Source organism: Astyanax mexicanus, chromosome 9 (genome assembly GCF_023375975.1).
Source record: "Astyanax mexicanus isolate ESR-SI-001 chromosome 9, AstMex3_surface, whole genome shotgun sequence".
NCBI classification, from domain to species: Eukaryota; Metazoa; Chordata; class Actinopteri; order Characiformes; family Acestrorhamphidae; genus Astyanax; species Astyanax mexicanus.
Window position 1 is genome coordinate 10,549,890 of NC_064416.1, and position 11,101 is coordinate 10,560,990.

The following is an 11,101-nucleotide window of genomic DNA, read 5'->3' on the forward strand; positions in this document are numbered from 1 at the left end:
CCTGTCACTGTGTTTGTTTCCATCCCTGTCAATGTACTTGTCCCTGTCCCCTTGTCCAGTCAGCTCCAGTCTACTCTCCAATCTGCGTCCTTGTCCAACGTCTAGTCCCCTGTCCAGCCTCCATTTGTGTCTAGTGTCCAGTCTAACATCCAATGTCGGCTCACATCCTCTGTCCAGTTCCCTGTTCAGTTTCTGGTTCAGTCCATGTTGTTGTCTAATGTCCAGCCTGCGTTCCAGTCCCCTGTCCAGCCTGCTTTCCAGTCCCCTGTCCAGCCTGCATTCCAGTCCCCTGTTCAGCCTGCTTTCCAGTCCCCTGTCCAGCCTGCATTCCAGTCCCCTGATCAGCCTGCGTTCCAGTCCCCTGTCCAGCCTGCATTCCAGTCCCCTGTCCAGCCTGCTTTCCAGTCCCCTGTCCAGTCTGCGTTCCTGTCCCCTGTCCAGCCTGTGTTCTAGTCCCCTGTCCAGCCTGCATTCCAGTCCCCTGTCCAGTCTCTATTCCAGTCCCCTTTCCACTCTGCGTTCCAGCCCCCTGTCCAGTCTCTATTCCAGTCCCCTGTCCAGCCTGCTTTCCAGTCCCCTGTCCAGTCTGCATTCCAGTCCCCTGTTCAGCCTGCGTTCCAGTCCCCTGTCCAGTCTGCATTCCAGTCCCCTTTCCACTCTGCGTTCCACCCCCTGTCCAGTCTCTATTCCAGTCCCCTGTCCAGTCTGCATTCCAGTCCCCTGCCCAGTCTGCATTCCAGTCCCCTGTCCGGTTTGCATGCAAGTCCCCTGTCCAGTCTGTGTTCCAGTCCCCTGCCCAGTCTGCATTACAGTTCCCTGTCCAGTCTGTATTCCAGTCCCCTGTCCAGTCTGCATTTCAGTCTCCTGTCCGGTCTGTGTCTCAGTCCCCTGCCCAGTCTGCGTTCCAGTCCCCTGTCCGGTCTGAATTCCAGTCCCCTGTCTGGTCTGTGTTTCAGTCCCCTGCCCAGTCTGCATTCCAGTCCCCTGCCCAGTCTGCATTCCAGTCCCCTGTCCAGTCTTTATTCCAGACCCCTGTCCAGTCTCTATTCCAGTCCCCTGTCCAGTCTTTATTCCAGTCCCCTGTCCAACCTGCTTTACAGTCCCCTGTCCAACCTGCGTTTTAGTCCCCTGTCCAGTCTGCATTCCAGTCCCCTGTCCTTTTTGCATTCCAGTCCCCTGCCCAGTCTGCATTCCAGTCCCCTGTCCAGTCTGCGTTCTATCCCCGGTCCAGCCTGTGTTCCAGTTCCCTGTCCAGTCTGTATTCCCGTCCCCTATCCAGCCTGTGTTCCAGTTCTCTGTCCAGTCTGTGTTCCAGTCCCCTGTCCAGCCTGCGTTCCAGTCCGATGTTCAGTCTGCATTCCAGCAAGATAAAAGCAAGATTTTTTTGGCCAGCAGCCACCTACCAACACTACTGTAGCCCATATTGTATATATATTCAACGTTATTATATAATATTATGCTTTAAAAATGTAAAGCTCTAATGCATGCATAGCTATTTATTGTACTAAAATGAGGCAACATTACTTCCTGAATTTTAGGTAAGACCCAAAACTGGAGCACTCTGCAGTAATCGGGTTTGACTGTTGTACCATAGCAAAAAGTCCAATCTCACCTTCCAGCACCGTCTGCAGGTCTCTTCGCTCTAATCGGCAGATCTTCTGAAATGTCAGCCTTTTCAAAGGTCAACTCATCCTCACACTGACTGCACACTTGTCTCATTACATAATTCACATCTCGTTTTCACCTCACTCTGCAGTTCTGCCAGAAAGAGTGAACAGAGGTGTACACCACAACTCCCAGCCCCACTTTAGATAAAGTTGTACTTTAGACTACGTAGTATTATACTATTCAGTATGTAGAGAGAAAATGCTGTTACAGGTATTGATTTACACATGTGATTAAATCATTTAAAAATAAATACCAGTCAAACCAGTCAATAAAACACCTTAACCCTTGTGTGGTGTTTTGTGAAAAACATATATCAAAACACATTTTCGATAAACACACACTGTACACCCCCCCTAACCATTTATATTACATACAGTATGTTTGGCCAAGGGCTAATAAACATTGCTTCATTTGTAAATTTGAAACTAAACAGATTTTCTACTCATATCTTGAGTTAAATTCATTTTCTTTTACATTTTATTAAAAAAAAACTAATAAAAAAGAGTAGCACTTTTTGAAAGAAATGTAACATAAGAAAGGTAAAGGGCAAATATTAACCATGTAAGCTGTTTATATTGCTTGCAATTTAGGAGAAGCGAGCATGTGTAAAGCATTTTAATGTAAAATTGCTTAATTTTGCTGAATTAAATACAAGTAACAAAGTAAACGAGTAACAAAAATATGAACACCACATAAGGGTTAAGTTCATTATTTTAAAAAGTTTCTGCATTGAATATTAATACTAAAGTCATTGAACTTATCAAGATTTAATTACTTGAACTTTTTGTCCTCTTAATGTGTTTGATAGCATCAGTTGTAAAGATGTGAAGAGGTAGAGTTACAGGTATACAGTGAATAGCTGTATTTGAGTAATGTTCTAATTCTTATTGTGGCAAGAACTGCTCAACTAAGTAACGAAAAACATATTTTAATTAATTAATGGTCAGTCAATCCGAAAATGTATTATTAAATTATTAAATTAAATTATTAATTTAGTTATTAATGCCTCGTTTTAAGTGTCAGGGCTCTTCAGATTCTAGGAATGTGGTGTGGAGCTACTTTGAGCTGGATAAACGGTGGAAAAAGCAATTTATCGGGGACAGATCTGGCTTTAAACCTTTGCCATTAAGTATGAAGAAGCTGGTCCATTCTTGGCTTTGTAGGCCATTGTCAGAGTTTTAAATCTGATATGGTCAGCTTCAAAAAGCCAGTGTCACCCACACACAGCAAGGGTTTCCAGAAATATTTCTTCTTTTTCAAATTGCAACACTTCTTAGACCTGTCTAATAATCAGATATATCAGTTACTAGATTAATTGCCAATTGAGTATTTATGGGAGTAGCTGGGATGCCAGCTTTACCAACATATGAGTGTAGAGCAGGATCTACAGGCCGAGCTGCAACATCTGTGAGCAAATATGCAACAGGATGCTTTTATACTCAATATAGTACTTTCAGTTGTACAGTTTTCTCCCCAAAAAAGTTATATAAGTCTGACATTTTAACCACTTTCTTATATAAAGTTTCATCCGATTCCAATATCTCCTCCTTGCTGCATTATTTCAATGCCAGCGAGTGTGAATATATATCAGACCTTGTCATAAAAATGTTAAATCAGACAGATATTCATCTCTTTCCACAAATGGCGCTTTAATGGAGTGATGCTTGGTTTCATGGCCACACTTAATGCAGGTTTCCTGTCAGCATTCTCTATTCAGCTCGGGGTGTTTAATCTCATTTCAGCCTAAGACTGAAAGCATGTAAGTATCTTATATTATTAACAATTCAGTGACTTGACCTTATCTTCAGAGGACGTATGACAGAAGCAGAGATTGTTCTTAGAATTCATTCACTGAAAGCTGTGTTTAATTAATGACTCTCCTTTAGAAGAGCTCTGAAGAAAGACACAAAGCATCATGTTTAAAGACCTCGTTGTTTGATATGGGGCTTTTCCAGCGTGGGTTATAAGGCTTTAGTACATCTTAATGCAGCTCAGACCACTCATTTTTCCACTCAATACGCCATCAAGGTATCAATGCAAAAGACATCAGTTTGAGCTAATTTATAGAGAGAGTAAACTTATATACTACACAGACATTCTGTCATTTAGAATAAACTCTTTGAGTAAAAAAAATAAAATAAATAAGAGACCACCTAAAAATTATGAGTTTCTTTGATTTTACCAAATTGAAAACTTCTGGAATATAATCAAGAGGAAGATGGATGATCACAACACATCAAACCAAGCTGAACTGCTTGAATTTTAGCACCAGGAGTGACATAACGTTATCCAAAATCAGTATGTAAGACTGGTGGAGAACAAGAAGAACATGCCAACATGCATGAATACTGTAATTAAAACGTTATAAATATGAACTTTTCTCATTTTCTTTACATTATTTGACGTCTGAAAGCTCTGAGTCGTTTTTGTTATCTCAGCCATCTCTCATTTTCTGCTAATAATTAAAAAATCTGCTTTTTTATTTTATTTTATTTATAAATGTTGTCTGTAGTTTATAGAATAAAGCAACAATGTTTATTTTACTCAAGCATATACCTATAAATAGCAAAATCAGAGAAACTGATTGAGAAACTGAAGTGGTCTCTTATTTTTCTCTAGAGCTGTATGTGTAACCAATGAGAAGACTCAAGTCTAGAGTTAAATTTATACTGTTTTAACACTTTTCAGGAGTAAATTTAAAAAGTGTTCCTAATGGCTCATAATAGGCATGGTAAGACATCCCTAACTCACCATCAGTGATTATTATTGTCAATCTGGCTACCTTGCCTTGGGTATTAGGTTAATACTTAAACTTGACTCCTTTCTACCAGTTTGTCTTACCTTTATATTTATTCCAACACATACTTACTTTATTGTAGTTCTTAGACATGCTATGAACTCAATCTTTACAGTAAAGAAAATTGTAACTTGCTCTTATGGCCTACAGTACTTTGGCCGGACAGTCAGCCATTGTATAAAACATAACTGAATACCCAGAAAAGGTAGCCCTGGTGGAAAAGACTACACACTGATGGTGATTGAGGGATGAGGAAAACACATCCTGATTCCAGGATCCAATAGGAAAGATGTACTTTTAGGGGTTATGTACTAAGAAATGTTGAACAGATAAAAGTGTCTCAGTTGTCTCAGCTAATTTGGGTAATATGTGCTGAACATATGGGATAACCTCTACTCAGACACAGTGGTCTTAAACACTGGCACTATGATCAGGAGATTGCTGAATCCTTCGAATCCTTGCCATGCAGCTTGCCATCAGCTGTCAGAGCCCTGAGAGAGCACAATTGGCCTTGCTCTTTCTGGGTGGGTAGATGGCGCTCTATCCCCACATCACTTTTAAGGGTGATGTTGATCAGCAAAAGGCGTCTATATACAGCTAGAGTAGGGTGGGCCATTGGTTTAGCTAAATTGGGAGAAAAATGGGAGAAAATTTTGAATAAATAATTGCAACAAAGTAGCAAAGGAAGAAGAATCAAAATCTTGCAAATAAATAAAATACCCCTGAACTTAAGTTGTAGACTAATGTAGAGAAATCTAAAACACTCAAACATTTTTCAGTAACTCCAGATTTTTAAACTTTAGACATTTTCTTTTTATTGAGTTATACTGACTGAATTAACTGAGATGTTTCAGTGAAACATGGTGATCTTTAGGTGGTGCCTTTCCCATTGGCTCCTGTTATCCCCTATTTGCATCGGGTGTGTTTTTTTGCACGTTTTTACCATCAGTTTGTAGTCATTGCATTTCAATATATTCCTTACCATCATCTGTACCTTCTTACTGTCACCATGATGAGATTAATGGATAGGTTAAAAACATCTCAAACGTAGATAGATGTTTGACTGTAAAAAACTTTAAATAAATACAAAAGTAACAGACTGAATCAACTTATAACATGTTCATATTGAGTATAGAATATTTGGTTTCTCTCTATTTGAAGTTTTTACATTACATACTTTCCAAAAAATTGAAGTTTTCATTTTTTTTTTCTGAGAAAAGTTAGACGTAGTATGTGGTAAACATAATTTGAGTTTAAATATTTTCCATACCACAGCCAACAGTCTTCCACTGCTGGAAAACTAAGCTCTGAAGATTGAAGTTTCCTTTCAGAGGCTTTCACTCGCCAAGCTATCAGTGTTTTCAGTGCAATTTTATATTGATGTCTGGAAGGGTCCAGAGCTCACTCCATGCATGGCAGGATAAGCTGCTTCTCACAAAGACACACAATATTTCTTTATTTGTGTCTCCAAACCCAAGAACTCTGCAGTAACCGGACGCTGCCAAAAACAACGGTATGATGATCGGCCAAGCCTGCTGAGCACAGTGCCACAGCACCACTGACTCAGAATAACACAGGACTGGTGCTGGTTAAGAAGTTAACAGTGATACTACTACTACTAATACTACTACTACTATTACTAATACTAATACTACTAATACTACTACCATGAAATAATACAGAATAGAAAAATAAATAAATAAATAAATAAATAAAGGCAAACAAATTGATAATTGTCACTAGGTGGTGCTAGGAAGTTGCTAAACAGATAGATAGATAGATAGATAGATAGATAGATAGATAGATAGATAGATAGATAGATAGATAGATAGATAGATAGATAGATAGATAGATAGATAGATAGATAGATAGATAGATAGATAGATAGATAGATTTAACAGTTTAAATATGTAAAGCTTTTTTTAATTTAGCCAATAGATAACTACAGTGCTTTTCTGATGCTGTTCCCATTGTGTAATTACAATGTTATTACAATTGTGTGTTATTATGATAACATGCATGATAGCATGATGTTGGAATTATATTTTCATACTACTACTTTTGTTTTATTACAATGTATTTGTCATGGTGAGCACAGAATGCAGACACGTGCAGATACTGATAAAAACGTGTTTATTATAAAATAAACAGATGTAAGACGTAGTCGGTACAGAAAAATGGGTAATCACCAATAACAGGAGCAATGTAGACAAAACCATACCATAAACGAGAGACAGTCCAGAGTTCATACACGAGATATCCAATATCAGAGGTAATCCAAGAGGCAGTAGTGAAAACACAGTCCAGGTAATACACAAGCAATCCAATATCAGAGGCAAAGGCAATAATTGGCGTCGATAAAACAAAGGCAAGGTCATACACAAGATAAACTGAGACAAGAGATATACAAACGCTTTGTAATGAGGAGAACCTACAATACGCGGCGTGGGTGTTTGTGTGGTGTGCTCTTTTATAGTGCCAGTAATCAGTATTCGGGGCTTCCTGGAGGAAGCAGGTGAGGTGTCACGTGATCAGGTGAGTGCGTGATGTCAGCGGGTGGTGCATTCTGGGTAATGTAGTTGTTGACCTGAGAACCTCCGTTAGAGCTGGGTGTGGAAGGGACAGAGGAGCTAACAGCACCAGACGTGACAGTATTTAACAATTGCTCTTGGGTGTAAACTGGATTGTGAGATCACAATTTCGTTCCACCTCATGTACCACATGTGATATGAATGACAATAAAATCTCCTTGAATCCTTGTTATGACAGTATTATTACTTTTGTGTTACTACCATTACTCTTGTGTTATTACTGTATTATTACAATGTAATAGAGATAAATGACTGACAGTTATGGACTGGTTCAGACAGCTTATATTTTGTTTAAACCTGATACTTGGGTAAGAGAGTGTCTTTATTATAAGCCTATAGGAAAACAGTACTTGTTTTGATAAAATTGGTAAAAACAAAAAAAAAAAAAAAAAAGTATGAAGTGTAGAAAGGTGAAAAGTTGCTGTGATATTTAAAAGATGTATAAATCAAAGTTCAAATTAAGTTTATGTGTTAATACAAAGGAAGAAATGTAAGAAGATACTGCATTCTCTAACTTCTATGTGACCTGCAAGTCAGGAAAATAATTATATTACATATTAATACATTATTCGTTTCAGATAGTTATAATTATTTTTATTTAAGTAAGTAACAAAAATACCCAAATCCATAATCACCATCTGCTCCTGCACATCCGTAACCTCATGTCTGTATTCTGGAGGAACAGGAGCACCCTGCAGAATATTCACTATTATTAGATCCTTCCATACCAGACCAGAAGTGTCCACTCGCTAATCTGCTTCTAATGATGTTGAGATGTTTGTGCTGGTGCAGCACAGATTCAGATAACCAGACAACAGTGCCGTGCTGTTTAATGCAGGCTGGAACAGACTGACTATGACGTTACTTCTCTGAGACATACAGTACACAACAATAATCCATAATATTAAAACCAATGACAGATGAGGAGAATAACAATGGTTATCCGGTTCCAATTACACCTGCCAAGGGGTGATCCACATATTAAGCAGCAAGTGAACAGTCAGTTCAGGAACAGTGGCCAAACACAAGACCCTGAATGCTCAAGGACAGTGCACCAACAATGAATCATAACAAACCATGTGAGAATATTCTCTGCTGATTGGTCAGATCTGTCTGGGGCGGAGCAAGAAAGTAAATACAGGAAGAAGCTCCTGTGCTGTTTTACATGGAGCAACAGCAGAGATGGCATCTGTTCAAAAAATAGTATTTATCTGGGTAATATACCAGATTAATCTTTACCTGCAGAGCCATTTATCTCAAGCATGTGGTGTACAGCTGACTGTTTGGTCAGATCAAGCTCAAATCAAATTCTTACTACTTCTTACTGAGTAAACCACTCCAGAATTTACTCAGAACTGAACCGAGATTACACGGGGGCCTTTATAATGGCCCCCTCATCCATTACTTGCTGGGATATTCGCGTGTCATTTTCTTTATTTTTTTATTCTCTTCCATTTCTAAAATAAACTTTTAGAAATGTCTCATCCTTTTCAAACCATTTTAGAGCCCATGCACACCTGGAACCCACAATGCCCACTTTTCACCCAAGTGAGCCCACTTTAAATCTTGTTTTCAGATACTACAATACACATTCAAAGGTCTTGTGGGGTCCATGTCTTAATCCTGTCAGACCTAAATTATGTCTATTTATGAAAAAAAATAAGAATGCTGTATTCTGTCTGCAATGCACAGTAAGGAAGACAAATAAATCCAATTAACTAATTGTTGTTTTATTCTATAAACTTCGCACAGCATTTCATTTATTTTAAATTGTCATTTAGAGCTTTTATTTGCAGAAAATGAGAAAAGGCTAAAATAACAAAATAATTTTTTTGGTGGTATAACCCTGTTTTTTATTCACAGTTTTCATGTACCTTGCCATGTTCTCCTCCACCAGTTTTACACACTGCTTTTGGATAACTTTATGCCTTTACTTCTGGTGCAAAAATGCAAGCAGTTCAGCTTGGTTTGATGGCTTGTGCTCATCCATCTTCCTCTTGATTATATTCCAGAGTATTTTACTATGGTAAAATCAAAGAAACTCATAATTTTTAAATGATCTCCTATTTTTTTCCAGAGCTGTACATTACAGTGTGTTATTACAGTAATAACATGAATAAAACGTGTTCTAAATCACACTGAATTAGTTAGAATTAGCCATTACCAGTACTGCTAATGCTAATGCTAAGTACTAGTACTGTTTTCTTTTTTTTCCCCAGTGCAGTAGGCAGAGCCAAATTACTATTTAATTGCTTTATACACTTGTTCATTGGCTGGTTCATGGTAGTAATTAGATTGTAAATGCCTTAAAAGTCATTAATCATCAGTTATAACACATACGTAAAAAGGGCAACAATGACCTGTTGTTTGCCAAATAGTGAGCCCACAGCCATCTATATTGTTGCCCTTTCTAATTATGTGTTATAACTGATTATTAATGATTTTTAAGGCATTTACAACATAATTAGTAACCATTAATAAACTAATTGTAAACCATTTTTAAACGCTTTATAAAAGTAATCCTATTTTAAAGTGGTACCTAGAGGCCTAACCATGCGTTTGAGCAGTTCACCTAAACAAGCCGTTTTAGGAAGCTGCTACACGGCTGTCCTAAAAGCTGGGGAAGAAAAAAACAAGCTATTTTGGTCTAAACAGCAGGCCGAGGGCTGAAGGGTCTGGCTGTCCCCGCTGTTCTTTCCCAGTCGTGTGCAGAGGGTGTTAATAGGTGCAAAAGCTCCCGGTTTCTGGGGAGGTTATTATAAGATCAAATGTCTGAGAGAATGTACATCTTTTACACGTGTTCTGGTATTTTTAGGCACATTGTGCCTGCAGTACAGTACAGTACTGGCCCAGGAGAAGCTCATTAACGTTTTCATTACATTGACTTGACCTGACCCCAGATGCATTTAGCCAGGAAAAGACCTGCAGTCAGCCATGTAGAAACATGAGTAAGTGCTCTTCTATTGATCGACTGTAGCCGGCCACAGACTCAAGCTTCTAACCTTGATCTGCAAATCAAATACTGGATAGTTTATGCATGAACTAAGCACTGATATCTACTTAATCTTTATTCAGTATTGTTTTAGTGTTTTAAAATAAAACTCCAAATAGTTCTCCAGATTTTTTACGTATTATGTTTATATACACCACATGGACTAGAATATTTATTTTATTTTATTTTTTTTCTGAATTTAAGGGTATTAAAAAGACTTTACCAGTGTTTGCTGGACACTACATTTCATTGTTTTCACATGTCTCTACTGCCAGGAAAAGTTATCTAGATCAACAGGAGCATTAGACAAACTAATATGTTGGATTATCACAATTTCTGAAGATATTTGGACATTTGGGGTCATTTTGTTTTCCAGGCAGGGATTCGGTCTAGTCTTGGACACACAGCATTTTGGATGGAGCTCTAAAAGGAATTAAGAGACCACTTTAGTTTCTGAATCAGTTTTTCTGATTTTGCTATTTATAGGTCTATGTTTAAGTAAAATAATCATTGCCCTTTTATTCTATAAACTACAGACAATATTTCTCCTACATTTTAAATAAAAATATTGTCATTTAGAGCATTTACTTGCAGAATGATTTGGTTTTGGTCTAATAGAATTAGAAATATATAAAAAAAAAAAAACAGTAACTATAAGGAAATAACGGGTGGAATGTGTGGAATAGCCTGAACTGGTAGTCCAAATTGTAGATCATTTGATTACCCTCCTGTTATGTTTCGGGTCAAATTGACCCGTTCTAAAGTTTAAAGATCTAGGTAGTTAAACTATTAAAAATAGTTAAAAGTATTTTTTTTTCAGTATGAAACTTCTTCTGTACGTCTTATTCTGAAAAGCATGAAGCACAAAATGTATATTTTACAGGTCATGTATTTTTTTGGGGGTGTTTTATTAATGGACATTGCTTTAGTTAATCTGTACGATGTGATATCCAGCATTTTCTATGCTGATTGAACCCCAGAAATACTAATTAATTAATTTTCCTTACTAATTTCATACTTAAATGCCAGTTTAGTATTTAGTGATTTACACAT